General features: G+C 36.9%; 1 long non-coding RNA gene across 2 annotated transcripts in view; it reads left to right on the top strand.

Annotated features, from left to right (window-relative positions):
• Positions 1–1,930: 1,930 nt before the first annotated feature.
• The window catches only part of LOC135273818 (uncharacterized), a 124,684-nt gene continuing 105,536 nt past the window's right edge, over positions 1,931–21,078 (top strand). For both annotated transcript variants that reach the window (XR_010341615.1, XR_010341616.1), the window contains exon 1: positions 1,931–1,961. This is a non-coding gene — a long non-coding RNA (uncharacterized LOC135273818). The remainder of the gene's footprint in view (positions 1,962–21,078) is intronic.

The raw sequence follows: 21,078 nt of genomic DNA, 5'->3' as shown, positions 1-21,078 counted from the left end.
AGTTCCCCTTGTACTGCTCCCAGTACCATTCTCCACCCTTTTCCCCAAAGGCAAACACTAACATAAATTTGGTATGTAACTTTCCAGTCTGGGTTTTACACTTTTACTGGGTGTGAACCCACAAAATACAGAATATTGGTTTATATAATTTTTTAAATGTACAAACATGGTATTAGACTGTACATATTATTCTTGGACTTGTTTTTTTTTCCTTCGTGGTATGTTTTCAGTTTTTCTCTTCGTGTTGATAAATATGGATCCTGTTCATTCATTTTAATTGCTGTAGTGTAGATCCATGCATACAAATGTGTCCTGTTTATTTATTCCCTTATTGATGAATATTAAACTACTGCCAATATTTTGGTACTACTTGTACATGTTTCCTTTGCACATATGTGAGAATTTCTCTGTGTATCTACCTAGATGGGTAATTACCGGGCTCCACACACATTTTCAGTTTTGCTAGAGGCTGCCAAATGATTCAATTTGCACACCTATCAGCAGTGTATGAGACTTCACGTTTCCCTCACATGATCTTCAACACTTTCTAGATTCAGACTTTTATTATTCCTGCCAATTTGATTATTTTTAAAAAACAGTATCTTGTTGTTTTATTTGAATTTCTCTCACTGCTAGTGAAGTTAAACATTTTTTTCCCACATGTTTATTGGTTATTGTGGTTTCCAAGTCTGTGATTTGTTTTTTCACAATCCTCGTTCATTTTTTTCAATGGACCGTGTATGTTTTATCTTTTTTTTCCTCCTGATTTGTAGGAATTCATGCGTATAAACTTTGAATATATTGTGTCAGTCTGTGGCTTGTCTTTTAGCTGCTTTTTATGTCTTTTGCACTATAGAAAACTTAAAATGTACTCATTCATTGATCTCTTTCTTTATAGTGTCATTTGTGGATTATTAAAGAAACCTCTCCATACCCGATACGCGAAGGTAGCCTCTTAAGTCTTTTTCTTTAATGTTTTAAAGTTTTGCTTTCCATACATGAGATTGATGTATCTGGGACTTACTTTTTTTTTTTTTTTTTTGAATAAAGTAGGAATTTAATAACTTTACTCCTCCCTTTTTCCCCAACCCCCATTTGGAAAGCCTGTCTTAATCTGACTTACTGAACAGTCTTTCATGTCCCTATTAATGTATAATACCACCAATGATTGTAAGTTAAATTTCCATGTATTCGTGGATATGTTTCTAGTTTGTCCTTTTCCACTGATCAAACCAAATTTGAGCCAATACCACAGTCTTAATTACTATGGCTTTATAAATCTTGATGTATAGAAGGACATGTTCCCTCTTTATTCATTTAAAAAATTGTGGTAGGTAATGTACATATCATTTTGCAACTTGCTTTTCTCCCTCAGTGTGATTTTGATACATGTAGAATCTGCTTTATTAATTTCATGAATGTATGGACTATTTTTGGACTTCTATTCTTCTGTACTAACTTTAGCATTAGTTTGTCAAGTTGCATTGAAAAACTCTGTTGGTCTTTTGCTTAGTAAAATTTATAGGTTAAAATTGTGGAGCTATGACAGCTTTATAAAATTGAGCCACCTAGTACATTAATATTATTCTGATTTTTAAATGTCTTTCAATACCATTTTATAATTTGTTTATAAAACTCTTGTACCTCTGTGTTAGACTTATTCCTATTGTACCTTATAGCTTTTGCTGCTACTAAAGTGAGATCTCTTTTCTATTAAATGTTTAAATTGGTCATTGCTGCTGCTGTCATTGTTAGAGATGCTGTAGATTTTGGAATAATCTTAAAATTTTGTTAGATAATGTTGGCAAACATGCTGAACTTATTAAATAGTTTATTTGTAGATTCATTTGTGTTTTCATGTAGATGATAATATTATCTATAAATAATACTCCTAATACATTTTCTCCTTTCTTATCTCCTTGGGTGGGCTAGGACCTTCAAAATAACATCAAATAGAAAGGGTGAGTACAAGCATTATTTTCCTATTTTTATCTCATTGAGAATGTTTCTCATGTGTCAAAATTATATTGGTTTTTAAGTCTTTGGTAGAAACTCTTTATTAGTTTCCTTCTATTCCATTTATGCTTAAAGTAGGAATATTGTTAAGCCATGAAATGAATATTGAAATGTTATTAAATGCTTTTTCTAAAAATATTGAGATGATTACAGGTTATATCTTTGCTATGTTAATGTGACAGGTCACATTGTTAGATGTTTCTGATGTGAACCTACCCTCGCATTCCTGAGTTAAACCCTACTTTGCCTTAATGTACTGTTATTTATTAATACAGCGCTTCACGTATTTTATTTTAGCATCTATGTTCATAAGTGACATTGGTTTAGAAGTTTCCAATTGCATTTGGAAATTTCCTCTTTCTATATTCTAAGAGTTTGGATGAGATAGGTATGATTTGTTCCTTGACTATTTGGTAAATCTCATCTGTGAAACTATCATATTTTGGAAATTCAATTTAATTTCTCTAATGAAAATTGTTGGTTTCTTTGGGTTTTCTATTTCATTAGTCAATTTTGATGATTCACATTTTTTCCCAAAATTAATATTTTACTACATTTAAACCTTTAAAATGTTGGTATGTGGTTCATAGTATTCTCTTTAAAAATTCTTTATGGTGTCTGTAGTTATACCTTATTTTTCATTCTTGATTATTATGTATTTATAAATTCTCTATTTTTTTGTCATGACAAAGATTTGTTTGTATATTTAGACAAACCTAAAGAGGTTTGTCTGTAGTCTTTACAAATAGGCAGCTTTTGTTGAACATATATCTGTTTCTTTCTAAATGTGTATATGTTTGTTTAATTTCTATATTTATTTTTATTAATCTCTCACATTTTCATTGAGTTTAATGTGTTATTCCTTAGCACCTTAAGTGCTTTTCAAGTTAAATACCTATCAATTAATTTCCAGTATCTCTTATTTTCTAATATATAATTTAGGGCTATAAATTTCTCTTAAAGAGAAATTTCCCTTGCTTATCTGTATCCCGCAAGTTTTTAAAATAGTGCTTTCATTGCCATTCAGTACTAAATACTTTATAATTCCGCTGTTATTTCTTAAATATGAAATTTTCAGTAGGGTGCTATCCCCGGATTTCCCTGGCATTGTATCACTTGAGCTATTCTGTAACCAGTGCTCATTGTGTAACCGCTCAGGAATTGGCTCTGGAAGTATAATTGTGGATTATCTGAAAAGGAAAGTGGAATAAGGGTAATTTTTTAATGCAGCATATACTGTGGCCTTGAAGTAAATGTTACCAAAATAATGTCTCTCCCAAGCCCATTCAGAAGCTTTCAGGAACAACATGAAAGACATGTTCCTGAAGGCCTTGAGCAACTGACTGGTCCATTCCTTTGGTCACAAGTTCAGGACATGTACATAGTAGGTTTTACATAAATATAATAGAATAAATGAATAGAAATACACAAGCTGACACATTAGTATTACTATTCATTTATGATTATTAATATCAAACAGACATTCAACATTCCTAGAAATATTGCACATCTGTTTGCATCTGCTGCCAGTCTCCTTCCTGCTTTTTGGCAAAAGCTAGTCTGTTCTTGTTCTAGCTCTGTTACCTCTTGCTTTCTTAAGGTTCACAATCCGTAACATACCTTCTCTCTTTCCAACATCTTCTGTTTTTTTTCTTCTGTACAGAATAATTAGAATCAGTATTCAATAATGGATTAATATATTCAGTTAAAAACAATCCGTCTATCTCGCTCTAGACTCTCCTTTCTCTTCTAGCTACTGCCACATGGCTAGGTTGCTGATGAAAGCCATATTTCTCCAGTGCCAAGTACATTCTCTGTCACCACTTCCTTACCCCCATGTATTATTAAATTTGCTTCAATATCTAGCCCTTACTTTGCTACAGAAATTCTTGTCAAGATTAACATTGATGCACCACAATGTAAATGTACTTAACACCACTGAACTGTACATTTAAAAATGGTTAAAGTGATAAATTTTATATTATACATATTTTACTACAATTTTTAAAGCTTTCTTTTCTCAAAAGGAGAAAAAATTAATATTGATCACCTTGTTGCTGAATTCAATCCTCAAATAACTAGAACTCTCAGAGCAGTTGAGCAATTCTTGAAACACTTTCTTCTTTTGGCTTCTGTGATACTACATTCTTTTGGGCTTTCTTCATTTTTCTAACTGTTCCTTAACAGTTTAAGTCTTAATTACTCATTCCGCCTCTTTAACCTCTAAAATTAAAATTCTGCAGAACTCTATCCTAGGTCTTCTTCTCTCAATTCTACCCACTTTCGCTAGGTAATTTTAAACATTTTTCCGTGGTTTAAGTACACCTGTATCCCAACAGTTTATAAATGTTATAATCTTTAGCCTAGATCTCTTTTCCAGAGATGTCAGGTAGTCTTGACTACTTGACAGATCCCCAGCCTTCCTGGGATGTCTCATTGATATTTCAAACAATAGATTCAAAAGTCAAATTTACCCCAAATCTACTCTTACTGTTTTCTTCCCTGTTTCAGTACACAGCACTGTCATCCATTCCTGCTCCTTAGACCAGGAAACTGGGATCATGCTTGACACTTCCCTCTCCAACAGCCCCCACATTTAATTAACCTTCAAGTTTGGTTATTCTGCTTTCAAAATGCATCTTGCCCATCTCTTTTCTCATTTTTTCCTGCCGGTACCCTAATCCACATCAACATTAGCTTTTGGTCAGACCACTGTAATACTGGGTTGCTTAACTAGTTCCTCTGCTTCACTCTTGCTCCATTCCAGTGTCTTCCCCATATAATTGCTATATGGTGAAGTCATCAAAACCTTCCTATAGCACTTAAGACAAATTCAAAATGGCAGTCAATGATCTGGCTCCTATTTACCTTTCTACTTGACTTCCTACTTACCCACTGTATTCCGGCTTACATTGGCCTTTGAAAACCCCAGTTCCTTGAATGATCAAAGTAAAATCTTTGCATATGCTGCTCCTTAAACCTAAATTGCTCTTGTCTTCACTTTTTGCCTGAATAATTCCTATGTATCATTCATCCATTTTCACTTCCTCTGAGGATGCTGACATCCCCAATCTAAACTGTATCCCTTCTTTTACATGGTCATTCATTGATTTAACAGATATTAGGTGCCTATTCTTCACCTAGCATAGTCTTAGGACTGGCAATAGAGCAGTGAACAAAGCAGTTTCTGCTCTCATGGAGCTTACATCCTAATGGAAGAGCCTGATAACAAGCAAATGAGTAAATTCATAGTATTTCAGATATTCAGTGACAGATGCTGTGGAGAACAATAAAACAGGGGCAGTGAGATAGCAAGTTCTTAAAGGGGATATTTTGTGTACGGGGGTTAGGCAAGACTATTCTGATGCACTGAACTGGAGGGAGTCGTCTTGGAGAAATCTAAGAGAAAAATAGGAAGTGCAAAAGTTTTGAAGCAGAAGCATGTTGGGGTGCTGGGCAGCTTAGAGACTTGCATTGGTTTTTTACAGCTGCTGTAACAAGTTACCATAAACTTAGTGGCCTAAAAGACAAAAATGCCATTTATCTCAGTTCTTTAGTTCAGAAGTCCAAAATCGGTCTCACTGGCTAAAATCAAGAGGTCAACAGGACTGCATTCTTTGCAGATCCTGGGTGAGAATTCATTTTCTTGCCCTTAAAAGCAGCTGTCTCTTGGACCCCTTCCTCCCTCTATAAAGCCAGCAATGATGGGTGGAGTTTTTTCTGATTTTCTTAAATCTAATCTACTCTTCTCCCTCTTATTTCTACTTATAAGAACCCTTCTGATTGCATTGGTCCCACCTGAATAATCCAGTATAATTGCCCCATCCGAAGATCAGCTAATTAGTAACTTTGACTCCATCTGAGTTCTGGGTATTAGGATCTGGACATCTGTGGGGAACCATTATTCTGCCTAGCACAAGGTTGAAGTGGACTAAGGGAAGGGAAGAATGAGTTCAGGGACCGGATTGAGTGGCAGGCAGGTCATGTAGGGCCTTGTAAACAATGTGGAGAGGGAGATGGGAAGTCTTAAGGAGGAGGATTGATTCACCTTGATTGCTGTGTGGCTGGTAGACTCAATGGCAAACAAGAGTGGAAGCGGGAGACCAGTTAATACCCTACTGCAGAAATCTAAGACAAAGATGATGGTGGTTTAGATCAGAGTGGTAGCAGTGAAGGTAGTGAGATGTGGTCAGATCTGGGTTGTCGTTTGCAGCTAGAGTGAGGAATATATCTGCTAAGATGTTGCATGTAGGATATAAGAGAACATGAGGATTCATGAATGACTGCAAGGATTTCAGTCCAGTAACTGGAAGAATATACTTTCTATTTTGAGATGGGGGTGGCTTTAGAAGAAGCAGGATGCAGGATGTAGAAATTGGGAGTTTGGTTTTGGAGACTTGGAGATGTGTTTTAGACATCTAAGTAGGGATGCTGAGTTGGCTCTTGGATCTGAGTCAGATGCTGCTTTTTTTTGTTTTTGGAGACAGAGTCTCACCATGTTGCCTAGGCTGGCCTTCAATTCCTGGGCTCAAGTGATCCTCCTGCCTTAGCCTCCTGAGTAGCCAGGATAGTGTGATGCTTTTGTAATTCAGTGAAGTTCAGCTACATCCCTGACTGGGCAACAGGATAAAAGGGATTTTTTTAAAGCTATATATTTTTATATGTATGTTTCTGGAGAACAGGAATTCTAACTCTTAGTAGAGTTTTTCAAAATGCCATGTATCATTATTTGATAGTTTTTTTAATATTATGATCATAAGATGTTATCCAAATATAATTAAAACTGATAGTTTTGTGTCAAACTACAAAAACAAAGATTATATTTTAGGAAATCAAATCATTTAATATCTATTGGTTTTTTAAGTTCAATTTCCATTCTTGATAAAACCTCTATGTTCTTAGCTGTCAGCTTTCTTTTAGATCCAGCTGAACTTCTTTCCTGTGACATTCACACTCATGTTAATTTACAAGTCTAAATGAACTATATGTGACCTTATGAAAAACAGATGAGCTTTTCTTTGGTGAATTTCAAACACTTTTCAGTGCTTCTAGTGTTGTGGGCATGTAACAAATAATCAGAAAATATTTTTATATAATGGGACTGAGAGCAAAGGTCACACTGAGATGTTTATATGAGATAGAAAAAAAGTGGGTGATATTAAGATTCTGTGGTATAATAACTCAATAGTTCAGCAGTATGTGTGGTGATTTTGGGGTCTGACAAGCCAGATTCAAATCTCAGCACGAGACATAGGACCCTCTTCTTTCCCATGAAGGGAATATAAATTGGTGCAACAGTTTGATGATAACCTGTCAAGGTGATAATGTTCATACATATGTTATGACTTAGAAATTTTATACCCTAGTTATATGCCGTAGAGAAATTCTTGTACTTCTACAAAATATATTCAGAGCACCACTTGCTGCAAAGTTTTGAAGCAACTTATTCGTTAAAATGCAAGGAAATACTACACAGTAGTAAAAATAAGCAATGAGGCAACATATCAAAGGCCCATCTCTTAAAAAAATAAAAATAAATATCATAGACAGGTGTGGCAGCCTGAGCCTGTAGTTCCAGTTACTCAAGAGACTTGAGCCCAGCGGTTCGAGGCTACAGTGAGCTATGATGGTGCCATCGCACTCCAGCCTGGTGACAGGGGAGGACCTCATCTCTAAATAAGTAGATAGGTAGATGAATAGATTAGATAGATAGATAGACCAAAACTAGTTAGATCTTGGATAATGTTTTCTACCTGGTATATCTAACAGAAAAAAAATCCAAGATTTTAGAAAACTGTGTCAAATTTGGTATCTTTTATACAATGTAAATACGTGATCATCATTACTATATCAACATGTTATGATTGTCAATAGTACAGACTCTGCAGCCAGACTGCCACGTTCTGGTTCCATCCAACTACATGGCCTTGATTGAGCTACTTTCCTTCATTTGCAAAAGGGAATGCTAATAGTACCTACTTTATTTAGGTTGTACTAATTAGTTAATACATGTGATATGATTAGAACCATACATAGGCATGTAAGGCATGTAGGAAGCACTGTATTTGTTATTTTGTATTGTTTATCTATACATTATTCATATATCTCCACAATATGCCCATACAGTAAAAGTATAATACATTAGTAGGTGTGATAAATACAAATTTAGAGCAGTAGGTGTCTCTGGTATGGGAGAAAAGGGAATGGAGTTTCAACAGATTCTTTTGTTGTTTATTTATTTTCTAAAAAGCCTGAAGCAAATTAGGTAAATGAGGCTGGTCAATATGGGCCTGGGTACAGTGATGTTTGCCATATTATTCTCTGTACTTTCCTCTGTGTGTGAAATGTTTTATTTTTTTTAGTCCCAGAACAGAGCCAGAATATTAGATACACAAAACATATCTGCTAAATAAGTGAGTGGCCTGGGGACGCAGCCCTCGGAACATCTGTCTGGACTCCCCCTTTATTCTGCTCTCCAAAATAAAGGAGAGCAGGGGATATCTTGGCCATTAGGAGGGACACTCCTCTCCAGCCACGTGGATGCAGGGCGACAATGGAGCCAGGCTTTCAAGGTTCTGAGCGAAAATTATTTTGAACTTAGAATTCTATACCCAGGTGAACCCGTCATTCAGTATGAGAGCAAAATGAAAACACTTTCAGAAATGTACAGGTTCAGAAAATATACCATTCAAGCACCCTCTCCAGAACAATAACTAAACATTGTATTCTGGGAAGATGAAAAATGAATCAAAGAGGAAGGCACAAGGGACATGGAACCTAGTGACAAAACACAGCATAATGTAAAATAATTACTGACTGGGGGGAGAGGGGAGAGAGGGAGGGAGGGAAAGAGAGAGAAATAACAACCATTTGACATTCTGGAATTAAAATCCCTAATGGTCTTTACGTGGGAGGTAGCAAGAGGGCAAAGGTAAAAAGTAGAGGCGTGAAAAGGTTCCTGACTTGTTCAGAGAGAAGCTAGTCATGTTGAATAATTGAAGATGTTGATTTTATCAAATAAGTTTAAATATGTGCTACAAAATAAAAGAGTAACTACTGGAAAAATTGAAATAGGATAACTAATTTCCTAACCATTAAAAGAAAACATTAAATAAGGAAAATGTTACCAATTCAAGAAAAGGAAGAGGAGAAAAGGATAAATAATAACAAAGTATGATAAATAGAAAATACAAAATAAGATGCAGGAGTTAATCCAAAGTATCAATAATCACAAAATGAATTAACTAACCAAATGAAAAGATAGAATCCCTCAGATTGGAGTTTAGAAAAAAGAGAAGGGAGCGTAGAAAATTCAAAACCCTAAACAGCTATATGCTGTTTACTTAAAACATCTAAGACAAATGACCCGGGAATAAGCAGATATACTATGAAAATGTCAACAAAGAAACCAAATTAACATTTCACATAGAAAAAAGTAAGGATATAGAAGATTCTAATAACATTATAAGAAGTTTTATATATTGTTTAAATGTATGTGGAATATTACAAAGAAAATTTCAACAGATTCTATAAAGTAGAAATTATACAACCTATATTCAGTGACCACATACATAAAATTATTATTTAAAAACAAGAATACAGTAAAAAACAATAAACAGAAAAAAACTACTATACTCTTGAAAATGAGAAGGCACACTTCTAATTACTTGGATTACAGAGGAATTAAAATTGAAACTACAAACTACTTAGAAATGAACAAATGAGCACACTACATTTCAAGATTTGTGAGTACTGCCAAAGTGGTACAAATGGAAAGATTTATAGCCTTGAGTGCTTGTAGAAAACAGAAATTGTGAAAAATAAACAAGCTAAGCTTTTGACTCAAGAGTTAGATAAAGAACAGGAAAAATAAGCCCAAAGACATAGAACTAAATGGGCCAAGTATGGTGGCTCATGCCAGTAATCCCAGAACTTTGGGAGGCCAAGGCAGGAGGATCACCTGAGATCAGGAGTTCAAGACCAGTCTGACCAACATGGTGAAAACCTGTCTCTACTAAAAATACAAAAATTAGCCAGGTGTGGTGGCGGGCACCTGTAATCCCAGCTACTTGGGAGGCTGAGGCAGAAGAATCACTTGAACCCAGGAGGTAGAGGTTGCAGTGAGCCAAGACCACATCATTGCACTCCAGCCTGCATGACAAGAGTGAAACTCCATCTCAGAAAAACAAAACAAAACAAAAATAGTAGAAAGAAATGAAATAAAAACTCCCCAAATGGGCTTCAATTACTATTTCTTTGGCAAGATCAGTAAAATAGATGAATGCTTAGTGAATCAGATTAAGAAAAAAAAGACATACTTAATATAAAGATCAAGAAATACGGAAAAAGCCAAATATTACTATGTACAACTTTAAATAAGATAAAATGTTTGATCTGTAAATGCACAAATTACCAAAGTTGGCTCAGTGAGGAGTAAAGCTCCCTGGACCATCACCTAAAAATAAATGGAAAAATAAAGCTATACTTAAAACCAAAACAAAACACTAGATCCAAGTAGTTTTGCCAACTGGAGCTACCAAAACTAAAAACAGGTATTTCCCATGTTATATAATGGTCATAGTCCATAAAACAGATTGAACATTTTTTAATTCATAAGAGTTTTTTTTTTATTACCGTGGTTCTGAAATCAGATAAAGATAGGACCAAAAAAAGAGAGACTAATCTCACGAACAGAGTACAAGATTTCTAAATCTAGAAGTGTGTTTTAAAAATAGTGCATCATGCCCAAGTTGAGATTTTCCCAGAAGAATGGTAGTTGGATGGTGAAAGTGTGTTAATATAATTCATTGTTTTATCTGAAGAGAAAATACATAGTAGGTACCCCAAAAAGCAGTTGATAAGATGTAGCACACATTCCTGGTTTTAAAAAATGATCTTAGTAAATAAGTCATAGTAGAAAGCATCTTATATTTGAAAAGGGGTTTCTAGGAGAAATCTACAACAAGCATGATGCTTAATCATGAAATACTTGAAACATTCCCATTAAACTTAGGAACAATGCAGGGGTACCTTTACTACTAACACTTAGCATTAAAGTAGACATCCCATTCAGTTCAATAATGGGGAAAAAGGCAAGAAAGAAGATAAATACGTATTGGAAAGTAATATACAAAACTGTAACTTTTTGCAGATGCACATGTCCATTTACCTAGGTAAATCCAAGGAAAATGTCAGAAAAACTTGAGAGCTAGTAAGATTTTGGAAGGGTGACTATATAAAGATCTTTATGAAGAAAAGTATACAACTGAATTAAAGGTCTCATTTAAAGATCTGAATACATGGAGAAACACATTGTTTCTTAACAGAAAAACTCAGTGCTATAACATACAATTATTACAAAACATTTATAAATTTAAGACTGTTTCATTCAACATAGCGCAGGTTTCTGTATGAAATTTGGCAAACTAATTCATCCAGAAGAGGAAAAATACGTGGAGTAACATTTTTTTAGCAGGTATTAAAACATATCATAAAGCTTTAGTAATTGATTCAGTGTGGTATTGCCATAGAAATAGACCAGTAAACTGATGGAAGAAAGAGATGGTTTAGAAACAGCCATTTATATGTGAGAGTTCAGTACATGATAAAAGTGACATTTCAAGTGAGTGGGGGAAATGATAGACAATTTATTAAAGAGTGTTCAACAATTAGTCATTTGGGGGAAAATAAAAATCACACCCATATGTAAAAAATAATCTCTAGGTGGATTAGGGAGCTAAACATAAAAATAAAATTTAAAGCACTGGAATAATAATCTCAATAGATGTAGAATAAGTATTTGACAGAATTAAAGATTTCTTCATAATTAAAAAACTCTTGGAAAATTAGGAGTAGAAAGGAATGTCCTTAATTTTATAAATGACATCTACAAAAAAAGCTACCCTGTACTTAACGGTGAAAAATGGAATAATTTTCACCTAAGATTGGAAATAAGCCAAGGGTGTTTACTCTCTCACTTCAATTCTCAGACATTATTGTCTATTTAGAAAATCCCAAGGCATCTATCCAAAAGTTTCTAGAACTAAGAAGTCATTTTAGTAAGTTTGCAAAATACAAGGTCTGTAGACTAACAATGAATACGTAAAAATCAAAATTAAAAAACAGCATTATTTACCACACACTCCAGTTCCATTTAGCACCACAAAGAGAAATATTTAATATGTAGTTAACAAAATATTAATTATCTGTGTACTTAAAACTACAAAAGACCAATGAAAGACAGCATATACCTAAATAAATGGTAAGTCTTTCATGGTTTGGAAGACTCAGTATTGTGTAGATGTCAGTTCTCCCCAAATTGATAGATAGATTCAAATGGTCCTAATCAAAATCCGAGTAGGATTGTGACTTTTGTAGATGTTATGTTTAAAATTGATATAGAAAGACAAACTAAAATAATCAAAATAATTTTGGAAAAAACTTTTGAAAATAGAATGTTAGGAAATGCATACTATTTGATTTTAAGAGCTGTTATAAAATTACAGTGATTAGGACAGTATGGTACTGGTGGGAAAATGGACACAAAGATTAATGGAGCAGAGGGGAGATTTCAGAAATAGATCAAACTGGCCAACTGATTTTTGACAAAGGTGCAAACACAGTTCAATAGAGAAAGAATAGTCTTTTCAGCAGATTGTTCTTGAACAATTGGACATCCATACACAAAACACTGAATCTCAGTTTGTACCTTGCACCTTCTACAAAGTTATAATCAAAATGGATTGTAGACCTAAATATAAAAATCCAAAAACTATAAAACGTTCATGGAAAAAAAAAAGAAGAAAGATTTGTGTTCTAGGGTTAAGCCAAGATTTCTTAGTTATGATATCAAAAGCATAAGCTATAACAGAAAAAAGAAATTGGACTTCATCAAAATTAAAAGTTTCTCTGCAAGACACCTAAGAGAAAGCAACAGACTGGAAGAAATATTTGCACATTGCATATCTGACAAAGAATTTGTGTTGAAAAAATATAAAGAACTTTCAAAGTTTAATATTAAACAAAAAATAACCCAATTTTTAAAATGGACAAATGATTTGAACATTTTACTCAAGAAGACGTGGGGCTGGCAAACAGGCACACAAAAAGATGCTTAATATTAGCGGTTAGGGAAATGCAAGTTGAAACCACAATGAGGTACTGCTATACACCTTTTAGAATTTTTTTTTTTTTTTGAGACAGAGTCTTGCTCTGTCACCCAGGCTGCAGTGCAGTGGCACGATCTCAGCTTACTGCAACCTCTGTCTCCTGGGTTCAAGCGATTCTTCTACCTCAGCCTCCTGAATAGCTGAGACTACAGACACACACCACCATGCCCAGTTAATTTTTGTATTTTTAGTAGAAATGGGGTTTCATCATATTGGTCAGGCTGGTCTTGAACTCCTGACCTCATGATCCTCCTATCTTGGTCTCCCAAAGTGCTGGGATTATAGGCGTGAGACACTGCATCTGGCCCTTTTAGAATTTTTTAAATATTCTTTTTAAAACCAGATAATACAGAGCAGCTGGAACTCTTAAACCCTGGAACTCTAAAGCCCTCTGCTAGAAGAGAGAGATGCCTCCAAGTTCTTATCTATAGCCACTGGCTTCAGTCATTTGTATGTGGTGTTCTATTTCTAATGTGTAGACCAGCTTATAAAGTTAAACACACATTTACCATATGATCCAGTAATCCCTCTCCTAGGTGGTTAGCCAAGAGAGATGAAAACTTATTTCACCCAGAAACCTTTATGTGAATGTTCATGATGGTTTTATTCTTAATAGCCACAAATCAAAAAACAGAAACAACCCATATGTTATTCTGCTGGTGAGTGGACCAACAAACTGGCACTTTCATGCAATGGAATGGTAATTAGCAATGGAAAGGGGCAGACTATGAGACACACAGCAGTGTGGATGGACCTCATCTGCATTATTCTAGGAGAAAAAAAAGTCAGATAAAAGGCTACATACCTTATGGTTCCATTTATATGAGGAATCCCTTAACAGATCGGTCATTGCCACAGGCTGGGTGTGGGAGGAAGGGCAGAAATAATTTTGAAGGGTTAGAGAACTGTTCAGTATCTTGTTTGAGGGGGTGCTTACGTGACTGTATGAATTTGTTAAAACTCATGGAGTGAGTACACAAAGAGAATTTTGCTGTTTATAAGTTTAAAGCTGTGAATTTAAAAATTACTGTGAAAAAATGTAGACTATCTTGATAATTGCTCAGTAGGACAGGAAGACATGAAAACTCAGATGCTGTGAAGGAAAAGACACAGATCTGATTACTACAAATATTAAACTTTTGTAGGATAAAAGTCACCCTAAACAAATGAAAAACTCAGGCCACAGGTTTGTGAATATATATATTCAGCAAATATTACAGACAAAGGACTAACATCCATAATACAAAGGGTGCCTACAAATCAATATGAAAAAAGGTAAATACTATAAAAGACAAGTAGGCAAAGTACACGAAGTACAGGGTAAGTATAAGGAGTTCACAGAACCAAAGAGTCAAGAGATCTGAAGAGATTCACAACCTCACTCTTAGTCAGTGAGCTGTGAATTAAAGCAATGGTACAGTATCGTTTTCAACCATCAGATAGGCAAAGCTTTCAAAGATTGTTAAAACCCGATACCAGTAAGGATGTGAGGCAACAGTCCCATAGAGTTTTTGGGAGTGTATACATTTGTAAAACTTTTTGAAAGATAGTTGGGTAGTAGCTATCAAAAACCCAAATAGGCATGCTTTTTGACTCAGCAATTTCACTTCTAGGTATGAATACTATAAAATACTCCCATAGCTGCACAAATCCATATATAAATGATTTTTTTATTAGAACACTGTAGTAGTCAAATTAAACATCTGTCAGCAGAGGAATGGTTACATAAATGAAGTGCGTCTGTAGGGTGGGTGGCTGTGACAGTGTGGATGACACATGAGTACTAATATAGTACTCTGTCGGTTTATAACGAAATGCATTATTAAGTGAAAAAAGCAAGTAAAAAGAAAACATGCACATGCATATTAGTCCTTAAAAATTACAAATTACAAAATTACACACACACATGCACATAGTCTGGCTAAAGACACATCAAAGCTCAGGCAGTGGTTGTTGAAGTGGGTGGGGGATCATGAAGAAAAGGTACACTCTTAACTCTACAAAATTTTACTTTGGAACTTTTAAGATGCAAATGTGTTTTGTTATATTTTACTTAACAAATATCTTAGTATTTTACTAAGTTTTTAAATTATTGAAATAAAGAAGTGTAGTTCAAATATATTTATACATTTTAAATTAAGTAAGCCCAAGTAGAAAACAAAAAGGTATGTAATTCCCAAATCATGAATGAGGAGAAAGAATACATTTGATTACTATAGTAAGAAAAAATAAGAAACAGGAAGCATTAAAAATAGAAATCATAAAATAAAATGACACAACAAACACATGTCAGTTCTCACATATGTGTTATCCACACTCTATAACTTTTGTCATGACAGATGTGAATGGGTTAAAAATATCTTTCAAAACATAAAGGACTCAGATTGAGTGAAAAAAATACAATTTAGTCATAAGCTGTTTACAAAAGGAGATAGAGCAAAATGAAATTGATAGAGAAGGTAGAAAAGTAATGAAATGGGCAAGAATATCAGAGGCAAATGCAACCAAAAGAACCCATCCGTGCATGCTAATATTAAAATCACAAGAAATAGAATTCAGGACGAGAATATCAAATGGAACAAATATAATTATTTTTATATGAATAAATGATATAATGTATTATGAAGGCAATAGAGTCAGGAACATAAATGCTTCCAAATAGGGAACTGGTGAATTATATTATGCTACCTATTAATTTACAATGAACCTCTACACAGCCAGGAAATTGCTAATGTAGAAAAATATACAATGACCTGAAAATGTTATAAACTATAAAGCAAAAACAAGATTAGACACTGTAGCTACTATATGGTCTCAGTTTCATTTTAACGTTTTAAAAAGAGAAAAAGGACCAGAAGGCTCACAGTATCAGGGTGCCATGTGGGTGCCATGTGGGTTCCATGTGGAAGGAGGACAGACGTAGTGAAGCAGTCCTAAAACAACACTCAGTCACATGCGAGGACATAGTAATCAGTGTTCAGCCTGGTGGCTGGACAGCTCTGCCTTCAAACCAGCTTCAGCTGGTCTGTCTTTTCCCTTTTTTTTCCAGGCTTCTAACATCCTATATCTCTTGGCTTCATAACAGGACTTCCCGGTAATAGCTCGTAATCGCTTTTCCTGAGTTGAATGTCTACTGTTGTGAGCTATCACTCTTCCCGTAAGATTTACGTGATTTCCGTATTTGGTTCCATTATTGATGTTGTGGGATATCCCATGAGAGGTGTCAAGACATTAGGAGGGCATAGATTGTGCTGGAAGCAGTTAGGTGATCAGGGGAAGGTGCTATATGTCACAAGGTGGCCAAATCCAATGAAAACAAGATGACTGTGGCTTCCCCTGGGGACAAATATCTGCATTGATCCTGGAGCTCTTGTTGGAAGGCTTTTTGTCTTCCCTAATAACATCTTCAGAGCGTCTCATGGGGATTGGGTTGCTGTGGTGCTGAGAAGGGAATAAATTAGGAGAAAATTGAGAAAATGTTGCTTTAGAAGAAGGGGCTCTTGATTTATGTAAGCCATAGTCAACATGTTCTCCCTGCAGCTAAGTTTAAGGTAGTACATTGCCTCTTCTATGATGCTGGGTGCCATCATGAGGCCAGAAAATGTTCTTAGGTTTTGTGAGCCACATTAATCTCTGTCCTTCTCTGAATTACCTTGCAACACTGGAATTTAAAACATGTCCTAGACTGGTACCAGTAGGGACAGGGGAGTTTCAGTTACCGACAAGAGAGGTTGAGGAAGAGATTGGACACTGATGATAATCTTTCAGGGGAAATAACTGGGGGAAGACTAGTGCCAAAACTACAGTAGGAATCTACTACTCTGGGATGCAGGGTTAATTGGAATGAAATATTACTATTTAGTGTGTAAAGGGAGGAAACTGATTATATTTCAGTGGAGATTTCTGTGTGACAGAAAGGATATACAGACTGGAAATCTTCTCTGGCTTTTAACTATCTGTGACTTAGGGCAAACCCCTAGAATGGCAGTTCTTGAAGCTAAGCCTGCACCAGAAGCACTTGTAGGGCTTGATAAAATCCTGATTGCTTGCCTCCCTGCCAATCTCTCACCCCCAAATTTCTGACCTGGTAGATCTGGGGTGGGACCTTAGAATTAGCTTGTTTGCTTGCCTGCCTGCCTGCCTGCCTGCCTGCCTTCCTTCCTTCCTTCGTTCCTTCCTTCGTTCCTTCCTTCGTTCCTTCCTTCCTTTGTTCCTTCCTTCCTTTGTTCCTTCCTTCCTTCCTTTCTTCCTTTCTTCCTTTTTCTTTTTTCTTGAGATGGAGTCTTACTCTATCATGCAGGCTGGAGGGCAGTGGCATAATCTCAACTCACTGCAATCTCTGCCATCGAAGTTCAAGCGATTCTTTTGCCTCAGCCTCCTGAGTAGCTGGGATTACAGGCACCCGCCACCACACCTGGCTAATTTTTGTATTTTTAGTAGAGACAGGGTTTCACCATGTTAACCAGGCTGGTCTCAAACTCCTGACCTCAGGTCGTCCCCTTACCTCAGCCTCCCATAGTGCTGGGATTACAGTTATGAGCCACTGTACCTGGCCAGAATTAGCATTTTTGACATGTTACCAGATTGATGCTGTTGTTGCTGGTCTGGAGACCATACTTGAGAACCGCCTGCTTAGAATCCCTATGGGCAGGTAAATAAAGAAACAGTGAATGAAGGATCTCAAAAAATCCTCACTGTATTGAAGAACTTCCCCATTCAAGAGTTGTTAGACAATTGTTATATTTAAATGGGAGTGGCTGGCTGCTCAGGCAGTGACCTCAGAGGTGCTGTCCCTCTTTCAATATGTTGGGTCTGGTCCTTCATCTTATAGATTCAGTAGAGCCACAGATTGAGGAATGGGGTAAGGGAAATAATATGTAATCTAGACTTTTAATAAAATTTGTTCAAGCCCCTTCCAGCATCCTGGGAAAATTCCAGTGACTCCTTAGGATGTATGTGACCTTCTAGGAACTCATTTCTCAGCATTACCTTGGGTTCTGAGTCCCTGTCTCACTGACCTCTCACTTTCTCTGCCTGTTCCTTCTTCGTACTGCACATGTCCAGAATGTGGAATTTGTCCCTTTCCTTATTCCCCCAATGCCACTCACAAGGGAGGTGGCAGACATTGTTTTGCCTGTCTGATAGCCCCCTCTTCCTGGTCATAGGACCCCAGTCGCTTTGGGGAGCTGCCCCTCCCCAGGGTAAATGAATGCCGGGGGCTGGTAAGGTGTCCTGCCAACTCTAGGGCAAGGAGCTGAGAAATTGTCTTCGTAGACTCTCAAGTCTAGAGTGGGCAGCTGCCCGCTGACCTCAAGAACAGCAGACTAGCTGGGTCACCAGCACCACATTTCTGATCCTTGCTCTTCAGTAGTTCCTTTAATTCTTTGATTTGCTCCATATTTTTCAATAAATCCTGCTGTTCTGAAGTTAGCTCCAGTAGTCTTGCTTATGAAGAAAAAGAAAAAGCCACAGACTAGTGGTTTGGGATCTAGAAGGGGTTTGTATTTCAGCAGTGCAGATAACTTCGAAGGGAATATTAGTCTCACTGATTGTATTTAAAAAGTCTTTGGCCCCTCTGCCACAGGACTGTGTTTCTTTTCGCCTTCCCTCATGGGCCTCAGTCGCCTCACATGTGGTCCCCCTCTGTTTCCCCTCCATTCCCACCTACTTACTTCCCCAACTTTCCTCTGCTCTTGGATGTCTCCTGTGGAGCAGCATGACTCTCTCTGCACTGTCTCCTTTCCAGCCATGCAGTGGGATGTCACCCTCCATGTCTAAAGCAGTCTAGCTGGGTCTTCCTCTCAAGGAAGACAATTCTCTCTTGAAGAATAACCAAGAGCAACAGCAAGCCTGCTATGCAAAAAGTACATCTCACTCTGCAACAAATCAGTGCCTACCATGTACCAGGTCTTACAAAGTGACACGTCATCTGATGCAGCAGGTCATTGTATCTTGTGAATGCTAAATAAACCAAAAAAATGCTGATTTATAAACCATGACAACAACTTATTTATTTATTAAAAGTCAGGGTCTCACTCTGTTGCCAAGGCTGGAGTGCAGTGGTGCCATCATTGCTCCCTGCAGCCTCAAACACCTGGGCTCAAGGGATCTTCCCACCTCAGCCTCCCAGAGTGCTGAGATTACATGCATGAGCCATCTCACCTGGGTTCAACAGTTTATTAATTTTAGTGTAATTAACCAACAAATGGATTAGAATAGGGGTTGTCAAACTGTGGTCTGCAGCCTATTTTTGTATAGCCCGTGAACTAAGAACATTTTTAAAGCAGTTTTAATGGGTTGCAAAACAAAAAGAAGAATCTACAACAGAAACCTACATGGCTTGAAAACACAAAATAATTCCTTACAGAAAACATTGGCTAACCTCTGGGTCAGAATACTCTTGTAACAAGGTGCCTGAGGCTGGAATGGATACCCAGACCTTAGGAAATTGATAAGTATTGGGCTGTTTTATTTGGGGATTGTTTGTTTTATTTGGGGATTGTCTGTTTAGGCCAGGAAGCCCTTTCTGCCTGTCATTATAGGACTTGACTAATTCTATGGTTGATAAGGAAAGAGGGAAGGAAGTTGTGTGATTGCAGGGTCCAACTTGGAGGTATGAGGAAGCCAAAGAGGTTCTGGGGTGGGAAGAGCTGCTCTCGTCCTGTGGAGGGCCTGGAAGTTGGGGCCCACTGGACTCTGTGGTCTTTGTCAGAGGCAGTGGTAGCAGGCGAGGCTGGGGTTGTGGATTTCCAGGATTGCATGTGGGAGAAGCAGTCCTGGCAGTGGTGGGGTAGCCCTGGATGCCCCTTAGTTCAGCAGGAGGGGAGGTATGGGGTGAACAAACAGTTGTGGAGATTGACCTGGATGGGGGAACATTTGAAGCTGGCTCTTCCAACTTGTTATAGAAGATGAGGCATGGAGTTAACTGGCTGTCAGACCAATGGATCCCACCTTCATCTCCTTCAGCTCCTGATATCCCCAGCTTCTCTACCTAAGATTGCATCATCCTCACCCCTTTCTTATAGATCCTCACTTGTTGCTCTCTCTTCTTGCTACGTAGCACTCTCTAGGTCTGATATTAACTCACCCCTTATTTCTCATTTGTCTCCTTCACCAAAATGCTAGCCCTATGAAAGCAGGGATCTCGGAGGCTGTTTTGTTCACTGCTTTAACTACAATGCTTTGAAAAGTGTCTGGCGCACAGCAAATGCTTAATAAATATTTGTTGATTGAATTGAATGAACCCTGTTTCCTTCAGAATATTCATGGGGAAAGAACCCCTGGAAAGTCTTAATTCCTACTAATTTGGTCAGAAAGGGGCTTAAAGTTCCTCCAAATTGAACATTAATGGAACTGTGATCGTATTTTGTATCCTTAACTAATAAAGACTGGCATGTGGGTGATATTAGTATCAGTTTGCCAGTATATTTCTCCTTAGCAAAATGCTTACATTGGATGCTAATATACTAACAGAAGGTTACTTACTGAATCTGGAATCAGAATAAAGGAGGTGGCAGGCATAAGTATAGTAGCTGGTGTTAGGAAGCTATGGGCTAGCCTCATGACCATGCACGTGGGATGGGAATACATCTTTCAAGGGCATCAAGAAACTTACGGAGTGTCCAGGGGCCCTTCTCTCTCTCATAATAAAACCAGCTACACTCATATTGCCTATTCTGTGCCAGGCACTGATTGTTGAAGTTGTTCTGTGTAATGTGTTGAACCAGTTTATGAGTAATAGTGAATATTTTGAGTGTTTACCACGTACAGGTACTATTCTGAGGACTTTTCACGTTATCTCATTTACCCCTCATGAGAATCCGACACAGTAGGTTCTGATTGTCCTCCCCATTTTGCACTGGGGCATCAGAGGCGTTGCCAGGTTGAGTAAGTA

Source organism: Aotus nancymaae, unplaced genomic scaffold (genome assembly GCF_030222135.1).
Source record: "Aotus nancymaae isolate 86718 unplaced genomic scaffold, 86718_ANA_hifiasm-v0.15.2.pri h1tg000002l, whole genome shotgun sequence".
NCBI classification, from domain to species: Eukaryota; Metazoa; Chordata; class Mammalia; order Primates; family Aotidae; genus Aotus; species Aotus nancymaae.
The sequence above is the reverse complement of the archived record's forward strand: the minus strand, read 5'-3'. Positions and strand labels throughout refer to the sequence as shown.